Genomic DNA, 14,072 nt, shown 5'->3' on the forward strand with positions numbered 1-14,072 from the left:
GTCTCTATTGTGGACTGAGAGTGGGAAAGGGATAGGGAGAGGGGAATCATGGTTGGGAAGAGGGGAAGGGAGAGAGGGGAGAGTGGGAAACACCAGAGAGACGTTCTGTAATGATCAATACACCAATAGTTTGGAATCAAAATCGTTTACCTGGTGCCTCAGGACTGGACATGTCTGCAAATGCGCCACTCGCCCCCCCCCCCACTACGCACCCTCCTACAGCGCTCTACCCTCACCATTCCCAACATCCTTTGCTCCCGCCAGATTTACAAACTCGCTGTCCACTCCACATTGTCAAATATAGCACTGTGCAAAAGTCTTAGGCAGCCAAGCTATATATTGTGCCTGAGACTTTGGCACAGTTACTGAATGTGATGAAGTGTTGTTGTTACCAGTAGTGCAATGCAAAGACAGTAGTACAAAACAAAAGGAGTAGCAAAGTAGTGTTCATGTGTTCATGGACCATTTGGAAATCTGATGGCAGAGGGATAGAAGCTTTTCCTAAATCATTGATTGTGAGTATTTGGGCTCCTGTACCTTCTTTCCGGTGGTAGTAATGAGTAGAGGGCATGTCCTGGATTGTGAGGGTCCTTAATCAAAATTTAAAGGAGATACATTATTAAAGTACTTACATGTCACTATACATAACCCTGAGATTCATTTTCTTGCGGGCATTCTCAGTAAGTACAAGAAAAATAATAGAATCAACAGGATGGACAAACAACCTGACCAATGTTACACATCAGTAATATAGGCTGAAGATTTCAATGTTAACCTCATCAATCCTTCCAGAACTGGAAAACAATCCTGCTAATGAGTCTCTGAGTAGTTTTAATTAGTGATTAAGTAATCTGACTTTTATCTTGATGTTCTGTATGCAGCCATCGTTATCAGAATTAATTTGATTACAATAACACATTTTGTACAATGTGCAAAAGAGAACAAACTGTGCAACTTCAAAAAGAAAGAAAAAATAAAAATAAGTAATAAATATTAAGCACATGAGAAGAAGAATCCTTGGAAGTGAGCCCATAGATTGTGGGAATAGATCAGTGATGGGGTGAGTGAAGTTATCCCCTCTGCCTTAAGAGCCAGGTGGACGAGGGGTAATAAGTGTTGCTGAACCTGGTGGTCCTGAGCCTCCTGTACCCCGTTCCTGAAGGCAGCAGGGAGAAGAGAGCATGGCCTAGATAGTGGGGGCTCTTGGTGGTGGATATAGTATCAACCGTGGAAAGAAATTGCAAAACTGAAGCAGGGTAATAACTCTTGGCCTATTCTGTGCATGACTGGGCTTCTCTAGACATCTGAATTGAACCTGCTAGTGTAATGGTCCATCACTGGTCATGTGCGAAGGAACGGACACTTGGGTTATTTGATGGCATTCTATAGGTAAGCCCCATTGTCAGGTAATTTCTTCAAAAGAGGGCTAGAGGAGGTAGGCTGAGTGGAGGTTGATGAACTAAACAGAATTTACCGTATAAGACTGACTGTGGTGAATCTAACATTTTACATCCACTATGCACCAACCACACCTCAGCAACTTGGCAACATGAATCCAGATGCTGTTTATACGCCAGCCTCAACAAATCAATACAATTTATGCATTTGGCATCTCTGAAATGACTTGTTGATGCTCTGTGCTATTGTTAACAAATTAATTCTGATAATGATGGCTGCATACAGAACATCAGGATAAAAGTCAGATTATTTAATCACTAATCAAAACTACTTAGAGAGTCATTAGCAGGATTGTTTTCCAGTCCTGGAAGGATTGATGAGGTTAACATTGAAATGTTCAGCCTATATTCCTGATGTGTAATATTAGTCATTTTTGATTTTGTTTTTGGATTTATTGCAGAATGCAAAGGCCCCGCTGAAACTAACTTCATGAATGGTAATGTATTGACTGCAGTGTGCAGTCAGGTCACGTCTCCAAAGTAAGCTGGTGCCAGACTATAGTCACTTTCATGGTGGAGAGCAATTACACTGGGCCACAATGTTTTTTTGTTTGTGATAGACCACTTGAAGCTGAACACAAATTTAATTTCAGACTACTTGTATCACGTAGGAATTTGGAGAAACAAGAAATTACTTTTATTGAATATATTGTGTTTAATTGCATAACAGTGCTGATACTTTGCAATAGTTCAACAAAGCTGAAAGTGTTTTATTGATGACTTTCATTTGTACTCAGTGTCTGAGGCTTTTTGCTTAAGTGTCCAACAATAGTCAGCCAGCATTGATGGATTCCAGTTGCCCTGATACCATTTCTACATGACCGCAATGTCCTGGTGAAAACTTTCACCATGCTCGTCACTGACAGCATCAAGATTTGCAGGGGAGAAGTCTAAATGGGAATGCAGAGAATGAATCTTTACTGACATGTTGTCAACCTGCTGCATGTAGTTTGGTGCTCTGTAGTTGCCAAGAAAGTTTTCATCAACATCCTTGAATGCCGTCCATGCGATTTTCTCCAGTCCCACTAGAAGTTCTTCAAATTGCCTTGCCATCAATGTCCTGTTCGACTTGTGGACCAACAAAAATGCCTTCCTTAATTTTGGCATCAGATATTCTGACTTGAATTATGAATTTTAAAAAACAAATATAGGCAATTTTTAAAAAACGGTGTGCAATAGGGAAATTTCATGGTGATTCTCATGATCAGCAGCCCAAAATCCATAAGATACACCCAAAAGTAAAATCTTTGTTATCCAGTGTTATTAGTCATAACTTTTAATGGAATATTTTCTACAACCTGAATGGTTTGATTCTCATTCATTATAAAGGTGGGGTATTCATTTAGCAGTGAGATCACACCTGCTGAAACACTGGTTATTCAGCCTCAGAGGAAGTTTTGATTACCTTGTACAAAGTATTGATCCAGATGCCCCCACTTTTTTTCGGTTGTTCTGGTGTTCAGTTCAATGCACTATTCCTTGATTTGTGAAATGAAATTAGATTTGTCGGCAGCCCCATGTACTGGAAATAGATCTTTCATTTCACCCTGTGTGTGTAATTAGAATTCTATACTCTTGCAGATGGATAGCAAGAAATTTACCTAAAGATGTAAATTAGGTTTAAAGAGTACAGAGAAAATTTATAAGGATGTTGCCATGTCTGGAGGACCTGAGTTATAAGGAAAGATTGAATAGGTTAGGATTTTATTCCTCAGAAGATTGAGAGGAGATTTGATAGAGGTATACAAAATCATCAGGGATATAGATAGGGTAAATACAAGCAGGCTGTTTCCACTGAGGAGTTTAAGGGGGAAATGAGGGGAAACTTCTTCACTCAGCGGATCATGCAAGTGTGGAACAAGCTGCTAGCACATGTGGTTCACGTGAGCTCGATATCATTGTTTGAGAGAAGTTTGAATAGGTACATGGACTGTCACGATATGGGGTGGAGAGGTATTGTCCTGGTGCAGGTTGATGGGAGTAGGCAGTTTAAATGGTTCGGCAAAGACTAGATGGGCTGAAGGGTCGGTTTCTTTGCTGTACTTTTCTCTGTTTCTCTGACTCCTGTGCTGCGATTGGATCTGTTGTATGTAATCCAGAACAGTGTCTTTACATGTGTGTACAGTCCTGGACACTAGGATTAGATTTGTGCGCAGACTTCTGACAGTAAATCTAATCACAGAGGTTCAGACCATAAGAAAAATATTATTACTGAAGCACTGAAGACCACAAAGGTGGTGTATTGCTTTCGGCTTAAGATTGTCACATGTACTTAGGTACAGTCAAAAGAACGTTAGTTTTGCAAGTCATGCATATAGATTATTTCAAAATATAATTACTTTGAGGTAGCGCACAGGAAAAGAAATAGTGCAATGCAGAATATTATGTTAAGGTTGCAGTTACAGTTAGACAATAAGGGGCACAGACCCTGATGAAGAAGATGATGAGGACAAGTGGTCATCTTCAGTGTACAAGAGCTCCATTCAAGAGTCTCATAGCAGTGACATAGAAATCACTTGAAGGAAATACGGTGAAGGTATACAGGACAAGGGACAGCACAGCCACAATGGGGCGAATAGCTTTTTTTTTCTGTGTACCAGAGAGCTCAGTTGTGACACAGCTTGAGGGAGGAGAAAGCTGATATTAAATGTTGGAAGTGGGATACTCTGCCTGGAGACCATATCTAAAATATTATGTACAGTTATGGCTTCCTTTCCTTCAAACCAAGGATATCCTTGCTACAGAGGGAGTGCAGCAACAGTTCATCTGGGATGGCACGTTTGGCATGTGAGGAGAGTTTGGGTAGATTTTGGCTCTACCTCTCCTTTAGGAGAGCGAATGGTGATAGAAAATTCTTTGGAAGCTCAGCAGGGTAGGTACAGGGCTAATGCTTCTTCTGGCTAAGGTAACTAGAACTAGTTTTCTCAATTTCAAAGTAAGGAGGAGATAATTATGGATTGAGGTGGAGAAAATTTTTCACTCAGAAGATGGTGAACCTTTGGAATTCTGTATCCTGGGCTGTGCATGTTCAGTCTTCACTTCCATTCAGTACAGAGATTGCCAGATTTCTGCATGTCAAGGGAATCGAGGTCTATGAGATAAAGCTGGAAAGTGGTTTTGAGATAGAAACTCAGCCATAATCCTCATGAGTGTTTGGGCTGATTTAGGAGGCCAAGTGGTTCCTTCCTGCTCCCACTTCGTATGTTCTTTAAACATAGAACAGCACAGCAGAGGAACAGGCCTTTTGGGCTGCAACATCTGCGCTGAACACAATGCCAAAGTAAACTAAATCTCTTCTACCTGCATATTACCCATATCCCTCCATTCCCTGCTCGCAGCCTGTTAAATGCCACGATTATATCTGCTTCCATCACTGCCCCTAGCAGACCATTCCATGTACTCAACACTGTTTGGGCAAAAAAACAACAACTCTCCCTGTATATCTCCTTTAAACTTTCCTCCCTCACCTTAAATGCATGCCCTCTAGAATTTGACATCTTTCCATGGGAGAAAGCTTCTGACTGCCTACCCTATCTATACCTTTCATAATCTTATAAAATTCTGTCAGATCTCACCTCAGCTTTCAACACTAGAGAAAACAACCCAAGTTTTTCCACACTTTTCTTGTGGCTTGTGCCCTCTAATCCAGGCTGCATTCTGGAAATCTCCCGCATCCTTTCCAAGAACTCTACATCATTCCTGTAAATACACACTCTACTCCAAGTACAGCAGAAACAAGGCTTTATATAGCTGCGATGTGACCACCTGATTCTGATATGCTCCATGCCCCAACCCAACCAATGAAGGCAAGTGTGCCAAGCGCCATGTGGCACCATATCTGCTTGTGAGGCCATTTTCATTGAGCTATGAGCTATGGACTTGGGAAAATTCTCTTTCTGAATTTCGTCAATTGGAACAAAGATTCAAACAGAAAAATAGAAGAGAAAATAAAGGAAACAGACACACGCTATGTGGAAGGAAAACTGTTAATGTGTCAGCTCAAAGATCCTTCACCTTACTGATAAAGGAATCGAGGATATTGATTAGGACAAGATCCTTCCATGGAGTGTTTCTTGACCTGAATGTTTCCAATTATTTTGTTTTTCCAGAATTTTTGATTTCTGCCAGCAGGAATATCTGAGAATCGATTGATTTATAGGGCAAGATGTTTTTCAAGAGTTTCCTGGAATAAGGGAAGTTAGGGTTAGCTACATCAATAAAAACTGTACTTAATTTTCCAAGCAGATAGGCACCTCCTCGATGAGCAAGAGAAGTACCTGGGCATCTGAAGAGTTTGAGTGTTCATCATGAGCTGTGGGTCAGTGCGGTCAGAGTGGTTAGCACTCTCACCTGGGTCAGAAGGAGGAGATTTCAACTATCCAATCAGACCCTTCAGTGCATCCCTGAGTGCATGTGTTCTCTTCGGTTAAACAAAGACCCCTCAGGCAAACATAAAAGACTACTTCTCGAGGGAGGAGGGAAGATTTAAAGCAATCCTGATTTGATGGAGACAGACGTGAGAGTACGGAGGAACATCTGGAAAACTTCTGAAATGCCAGCTTCGCTGCCGCTGCTACTGCGTGGTAACCGGAATCTCCGGAGCAGAAGGCCCCGAAATCCTTGGCTTTGCTTGTTTCAGCGGCCGGGGCGAGGTCGAAGTCGCTCAGCAGAGGATGGCACTCGAGAGGCTGTATTGGAGGGGCTGGTCGGAAGCTCGAAGTTTTCGGACGGATGGACTCAGTGTCGGCTGTAGTCGGCTGCTTCCAAGGCATTGGCAAGTTGATGGTGCCTGGAGGTTTATAGCAGGGAGTTTCTCCCTTTTGCTGCCTGCTATCGGGGACTCGGGGACTTTTGAGACATTTTTTACCGTGCCCATGGTTTGTTCTTCATCAAGTTATGGTATTGCTTTACACTGCTGTAACTATATGTTATAATTATGTGGTTCTGTCAGTGTTAGTCTTTGGTTTGTTCTGTTTTCTGTGATATCACTCCGGAGAAACATTGTATCATTTCTTAATGCATGTATGCATTTCTCATTGACAATAAAAGAGGACTGAGTGTTCTCATAATCTAAAAAGATTTAAAGCAATCCTGAGGTGAATATACTGTACGTGGAAAGAGCTGCCAGGGGATGTGGCAGTGCTGGGTATAGTTTCAACCTTTAAAAGGCATTGGAGAGGAACAGTACATGAACAGAAAAGGTTTAGAGGGAAATGGGCCAAATGCAGGCATATGGGACTGGCTTTGCTTGGCACTTTGCTTGGCATGGACAATTTGGACTGAAGGGCCTGTTTCAATGTTGGATAACTGTACCTGGCACCGTTTTAAAGAGTAGATAAATAATTTCCATACTGGTAAAAGTATTGCCATCGTGTAAATAGGGAGGAAATTTGAGAAGATCAGGTGAAGCTTTATATTTGCAAATCCGAATGTTATGAAGCATGGAGATAAAGCTGTGGGTGATGGAATTCTGACCTTCTCTTTCTGGGCAATGGAGGCCAAACAAACAGGAAGGGCATGAAAGCCCGGATGTTCAAACTCAGGCACAGTTTCCTCCCCACTGTTAATAGAATCACATCTGACTCCCAGTGGTGCTGCCATGTTCCCTAAATCCTAAATTCTGCCAGCTGCATTACTGTTGCCATAGCATTTCTTTTTGCCCTCCCCATCATTGAGCACGTCTACATGAAGCATTGTTGCTGGAAAGCAGCATCCATCACCAGGGATCCCCACCGCCTCGGACATGCTCTCTTCTCACTGCTGCCGTCAGGAAGAAGGTACGGGAGCCTCAGGACCCACACCAGCTCACACCATCAGGTTCATGTACAGTTACTCCCCTCAGCCATCAGGCTCTTCAACCAAAGGGGATAACTTCACTCAACGTCACTTGCCCCATCATTGAAATGCTCCCACAACCAATATGGACTCACGTTCAAGGACTCTTCATCTCATGTTCTTGATATTTATTATTTTTTTAAAAATTTTTTTGTATTTGTACAGTTTGTGTCTTTTGTACAATGGTTGAGAGCTAAAGTTGGTGCAGTCTTTCATTGATTCTGTTATGGATTTACTGAATATGCCCATAAGAAAATGAATCTCAGGGTTGTATAGGGTGAGATATATGTAATTTGATAATACATTTATGGTGAACTTTAGGGTTATTATTTTCATTCTCATACCCGTCACTATTCCGTTGATCTTGTGTTCTTCACTGTATTTTTTGCCGTGCGTGTATATATATACACGTGAGCAAGGTATTTTATTGTACCCTGGAGTACATGGCAATAAACTGATTGGGATCTGGTGTCAGTAACATTTTGTTGAGCTGTATCAGTGTGTCCTGTAGCCGTGGTGGTGGAGGGAATGAATGGAATCGTGTTCTATAGTGGTTATATCGTGTTATATAATGGAATCGTGCTACATAGCATGGAAACAGGCCCTTTGGCCTTCCAGTCCATTCTGAACAAAATTCCATCTATGCTAATCCCATTGCCTGCATTTGGCCCATATCCCTCGAAATCTGTCCTATCCATCGACCTGTACAAGCGTCGTCTTTTTAAATATCTCAACCAGCTCCTCTGGCTGCTCATTCCATAAACTGACCACCGTCTGGGTGAAAAGCTGCCTCTCAGGTTCCTACGGAATCCCTCTCCCCTCTCCTTAAACCCATGAACTCTAGTTATTGATTCCACAACTCTGGGGGAGGGGGGAAGACTATGGATATTTACCCTACCTATACCCCTCATGATTTATTTATTTATTTATTGAAATAAGCATGGAATAGGCCCATTGGCACTTCGAACTGCACGGCCCAGCAATCCCCCCCCCCCCCCCGCGCCGATTTACCTCTAGCCTAATCACGGGACAATTTTGGACTGTGAGAGGAAACCGGAGCAGCTGGAGAAAACCCACATGGTCACAGGGAGAACATGCAAACTCCTTACAGGCACTGGCCGGAATTGAACCAGGGTTGCCGGCATTGTAAAGTGTTGTGCCAATTACCACGCTCCCATGCCGCCCTCTAAGATTTCATACACTTCTAAAAGATCACTGCTCATTTTCCTAGGCTATAATGGAAGAAATCCCAAATTGCTCAACTACTTCCCTTAACTCATCATATACTATTCTTTGGTTCTCTAAGACTGTTGTAACTGGCTTGGTAATGGGGACAAGCTCCTACTACCTTTTAAATACTCCCAGTGACATGCATCTCTGACAACCAAGTCCAGCTCCTGGCCTTTATGTGTGGCTTGGCTACTAAGCTCAGTGGGACCATTTCTACTGACAGGAGAAGGGGCAAAGGTGAGTTACTGGCCCCTTAAATCCAGTCGCTTCAGGGAGATGGGGCTCATCAGCTGTGATTGGTAGCTCATTTAGGAGAAGGAAAACTCTAATCTCAACCCACTGCTGCCTTATGGCTATCCCCACTCATGGGGAATGCTTTGAGAGTAAACCCCGAGGAAAACTCCAGAGCTGGAATCCCTAAGGCAATCCTACATTGAGTTCAACGCTGACTGGCAAGTCCTGCGACACTGCTGGTGCCAAACTGTATCGGTCTCGACCCTTCTTATGGACTCAGCAGCTGTGTGGAGAGGGGGAGCCTCCTACATGGTCTCCATAATGTACTGTCCTAGCCTGCGTGTGACAGCTAGGACACGACGTCCATGGTCAAACCCGACCAGTGGATGGCCTCATACAAACTTTGATAATAAACTGACTTTGAAATTTGACTCCGGTCATAACAATTCTCCGTTCTTTGTCCTGCTGAATGGCATCATTCCTGTAGTAAGGTGGCCAAAACTGAATACAGTACTCCGACTGCAGCCTCACCAACATCTTGTACAACTGCAAACTTTACATCCCAACTTCAATGCCCTGATTGATGATGGCCAGTGTGTAAAAAGCCTTCTGTGCCTCCCTGTCTGCCCTTGAGACCCCCTTCAGGGAAGTTCATGTACTTGAATGAAGTGATTGATGTTTAATGGGGCAAGTTTTTCCCATGGCTGGCGTGAAGCTCCTAGAATATCGTAGGAGCTGCTCTCAAAGATCAAAGTACATGTATTATCAAAGTATGTATACTTTATGCAACCTTGAGATTTGTCTCCTTACAGACAGCCACAAAACAAAGAAACTCAATAGAACCCATTAAAAAAAATAGAAGACTGTCAAACACTCAGTGTGCAGAGAGAGGAAAAGAAAAACAAATCTTGCAAACAATAAAAGTAAGCAAATAGCATTCAGAACTGATGTTCGTGGAAGCGAGTCCTCAGATACGAAGACGAGCAACACTGCAGCAGATTCAGGAGCAGTTTTAGTTCACCGCGGAGCCGAGTAAACCTCGGGGAGGAGCGAGCTCGACCAGCCTGTCCCTCGTCTCCGGCCCTGACACCCTGACCTTTTCAATCTTGCCCGGCACTTAAATCGATCAAACCTCGGGTCGTTCCTCACTCTCAGACCCAGGCCCCGAAGCTCAGACTCGCTCTAGGAACGCACTCACCCAGGCTAATGGAGAAGTCTAGGTTGTGCTCCTGGCTTGTTCATTGTCTGAGTGGAAGCGCATTGGAAAGGTTGGTTGGATACCCAGCCTCTGAAACATTTTTGTTGCCACATAATTTATATCCCTGTTAATTAAGCTTACAGTTAATGGTGACCTTAAGAATACTGATGGCAAGGGAGACTGATTTACTTACAAGAGATCAGTATCCCTTACATGCTGGGATCTGTTCTAAACTGATTAAAATCCCTGGCTGGATGGATTCTGTTATTAGATTTTCTATATTTCACTTATTTTATTCAGCATGGGAGTATAAAGACTGCCAGTGAACGTCCTTCCCTGTTCTCTGGAGAAACCTCTCCTGGGCTAGTAATATTAACTCTTCATAGGTGTCACCACAAAAGGACATAGTTAAATACAGTGTTACGTGCCAGCAGCAATAGACCACAGACTCAGTTTTTAATGTTAAACAGTTATATTTTCAGTATCTACCCAAAATACAGACAATTAAACAAATTACTCCCCTAAACAAAAATTAACAGTTCTATGCATTTGTAGCTCACAAACGGTGTCAGGTTTGGGAAGAGTTCTCCTCAAATCTTACGCAAACACAGTCCCATAAATGGCAATCCAGATGATTCCAGAAATCCACGGAAACAGGTGAGGGAAAGAAACTTGTAAATCCACACTAAGATGACACGAGGCGGCGATCACGGAAAATTCCAGAGGATCCACGCTGGGAAAACAAGATAGCAGTCACAGCAGGTTCCAGACGTTGAGTAGCCTTCCAAAATCCACCTAGGGATATCACAAGGTGACGGTCACGGAATATTCCTTAACACAAGTGGTTGCCACCTAACACACCCAGACCCATGTATGTGTTAACAAAAAGTGGTTGCCACAGGAATACTCCAGAAATCAAAGTATGGATCATGTAAAGTGACAGTCACATAAACAATATGCACTGTGTGCCACTCATTATCACAATCCTCTGGACATGGAGAAGGATTAGACTCGTCCGCTGCTGTAGCGAACTCTTCATCTATCTCCACCCAGCTCGCTGTCCTGCTGGTATCTCGCAGTCCGCTGTTCCTTCTCTGCCAAATGTCCCAGAAACCTGTCCGCATTTTTATAATGATGTTATCCACCCGCCTCGTCCAGGCGCTTAAAATGACGCTCGCAGTAAAAAAAATGTTGTCACGTAACAACAGCTTCATGTACTCGACAACAGCCGTGACCATTAGTGGTTTCACTACTGATGCCAGCAAATAAATAATGCAGAAGAATTCAGTATTATCTTACCCATGCTTTTTGCTCTTCCCTTTTACTCCTGTATGAAGACGTACAGTGTGAAGAGTGATGGCTCTCGGCCTGTACTCACTGGAGTTTAGAAGAATGAAGGGGGATCTCGTTGAAACCTGTCGAATATTGAAAAGCCTAGATAGAGTGTGGATGAGGAGGGAATGTTTCCTACAGTGGGAGAGTCAAGGACCAGAGGGCACAGCTTCAGAATAGAAGGATGCCCCTTTAGAATAGAGACAAGGAGGAATTGCTTTAGGTAGAGGGTGCTGAATCTGTGGAACTCATTGCCTCAGGCAGCTGTGGAGGACGAGTCATTGGGTATATTTAAAGTGGAGGTCAATAGGTTCCTGATCAGTAATGGTGAAGGTGGAACACTGTGGGACGGGTGCGGACTAGGTGACAGAGAAGGAGTCGAGAAGGGGTGGGAGGTGGCGTGGGTACAGACACACCCAGCCCTGAGACACCAGGCATGGTCATGTGATTACAAACAGTTGGTTTATTGATCATTACAGAATGTCTCTCTGGTGCTTCCTACTCCCTCCCCTCTCCCTCTCCCTTCCCCTTTTCCCAACCATGATTCCCCTCTCCCTGCCCACTTCTCGCTCTCAGTCCACAACCGAGGCCCATATCGCAGGAGGTGTTGGAGCATTTTGTATGTGATACCTATATCAGAATCAGGGTTATCAACACACACATATGTCATGAAATTTGTTTCTTTTGTATGGCTTCAGTACAATGCAATACATAAAATTACTATACTACTGTGGAAAAGTCTTATCACCTTAGCAATTTATATGTGCCTAAGAGTTTTACACAGTGCTATATATTCTCAAGAAGGTTTGAACTTGCTGCTCTCCATTTTCTTCACTGCACTTTCCCCCACTTATCTCTCCAGCTCCATGCTGCTAGCCAAGATGGCAGAATTGATTGTAATCCGATCCATTGTGCAGGAGTCACTTGGGATCAGGTTTGAACCTGGTGTTAAATTGTACCTCATTGACTGAGTTTGCATTATGCAGTGAGGACCTTTCACAAACCCAGGGCTTATCAGTTTACTGCGGCTACAACAGGACTCGATTTGCAGCACACAACCGTTGCTGTGAACATTTGGGAGCAGGTCAGCCAGTCCCTGGGAATGTCAGTGGCAGCTAACACTACAGCAACACACACAAAGACCACAGTTAAGATTATGGCCTACCCACTCCTGATCACACTCCCCTGTTGTCCAGCCCCCAAACACACCTCTCCAAGGCAGTAAAAATAAACCATGCATTAAGTGATTTAGAACATAGAACATACAGTTTTGCTGCTGTAAAGAAAAATCATGATGTTTGTTTCAGGGATTCAGATTTCTGGATAATTTGGACCTCTTCTTGGGCAGATGGGACCTGTACAAAAGGGACTGGTTGCACTTGAATCTGAGGGGGACCAATATCCTTGTGGGCAGATTTACTAGAGCTGATGGGAGTGGTTTAAACTAATAGGGGAGGGGGATAGGAACCAGTATGATAGAGCTGTGGATCAGCCAGCAGGTTTACAAGTAGATGATGGGTGTAACATGAATGTAAGGAAGGACCAGCCAATGATTGGGTATAAATGCAGACAGAGCAAAGAGTTAAATTGTACCACAGAGGCAAAATTCAACAGGGCGAAGAATGCAGGACTAAGGGTGCTGTATCTAAATGCACATAATATGCGGAATAACGTCGACAAACTCGTGGTGCAAATAGAGATTGGTCGGTATGACATCGTGGGCATCACTGAGTCGTGGCTGAACGGCCATAGTTGGGAGTTTAACATCAAAGGATATACTTTATATCGAAAGGACAAGCAGGAAGGTATAGGTGGGTGTGTGGCTCTGTTGCATCTTTTAGAAAGAGATGACATAAGGTCAGAGAATGTTGAATCTTTGTGGGTGTTAAGAACTTCAAAGGGGAAAAAAACAATTATGGGAATCATATATAGGCCTCCAAATAGTAGCCAAGATGAGGGTTTGAGATTGTAAAGGGAGCTGGAAAAAGCATGTAATAAGGGAAATCACACAATTGTAATGGGAGATCAAAGCACGACTGCGCAAACGCCTGGATGTCAGCAAGTTTGACTGGTTGAAAGCATTTAAAAGAAGACAGTTTTTTTCTTCAGCAGTTTGATCAAGGCATGACTGTGCAAGTGCGTGGACATCAGCGAGTTTGACTGGTGGGAAGGATTTAAAAGAAGACAGTTTTTTCCTCAGCAGTTTGATCGAGGCATGACTGCGCGAGCACGTGGACGTCAGCAAGTATGACCAGTGGGGAGGATTTAAAAGAAGACAGCTTTATAGAGCGGGCTTCAGAGGAGTGAGCAACAGAGTAGAGGGAGACAGAGTAGGAGGGCTTTGGTTCAACGGGGCTTCAGCGATAACGGTTCAAGGTGAGGTAAGCTACTTGTGAGGAATAGGAAGTATGTCTGTGAGGCCTGTGTTCTGTACTGTGGGATGTCTGGGAGACTCCCAGCCTCTTGGCCTGCCACATCTGCCAGGTGCGTCAAGCTGCAGCTCCTTAGGAACTGGGTTAGGGAACTGGAGATGCAGCCAAATGACCATTGTCTGGTCAGGGAAAGTGAGGAGGTGATGGATAAGAGCTATAGAGAAGTAGTCACACTGGGGCTTCGGGAGACAGATAAGTGGCCAACAGTCAGGAGAGGGAAGGGAAAGAGTCAGATACTAGAGAGTACCCCTGTGGCTGTCCCCCTTAACAGTAAGTACTACTGTTTGAGTACTTGTCTGGGGGGGGGGACCTATCTGGGGGAAGCAACAGTGGCCACACCTTTGGCACAGAGTC

At 43.6% G+C, this 14,072-nt stretch overlaps 1 protein-coding gene and 1 long non-coding RNA gene across 3 annotated transcripts in view; one reads left to right on the forward strand and one right to left on the reverse strand.

Annotated features, from left to right (window-relative positions):
- Positions 1 to 14,072, forward strand: part of LOC134350386 (inactive phospholipase D5-like) — a 174,407-nt gene that overhangs the window by 87,396 nt on the left and 72,939 nt on the right. The window lies entirely within an intron of this gene.
- The window catches only part of LOC134350387 (uncharacterized), a 92,555-nt gene continuing 88,974 nt past the window's right edge, over positions 10,492 to 14,072 (reverse strand). The window contains exon 3 of the long non-coding RNA XR_010018881.1: positions 10,492 to 10,687. This is a non-coding gene — a long non-coding RNA (uncharacterized LOC134350387). The remainder of the gene's footprint in view (positions 10,688 to 14,072) is intronic.

Source organism: Mobula hypostoma, chromosome 8 (assembly GCF_963921235.1).
Source record: "Mobula hypostoma chromosome 8, sMobHyp1.1, whole genome shotgun sequence".
Lineage (NCBI taxonomy): Eukaryota > Metazoa > Chordata > Chondrichthyes > Myliobatiformes > Myliobatidae > Mobula > Mobula hypostoma.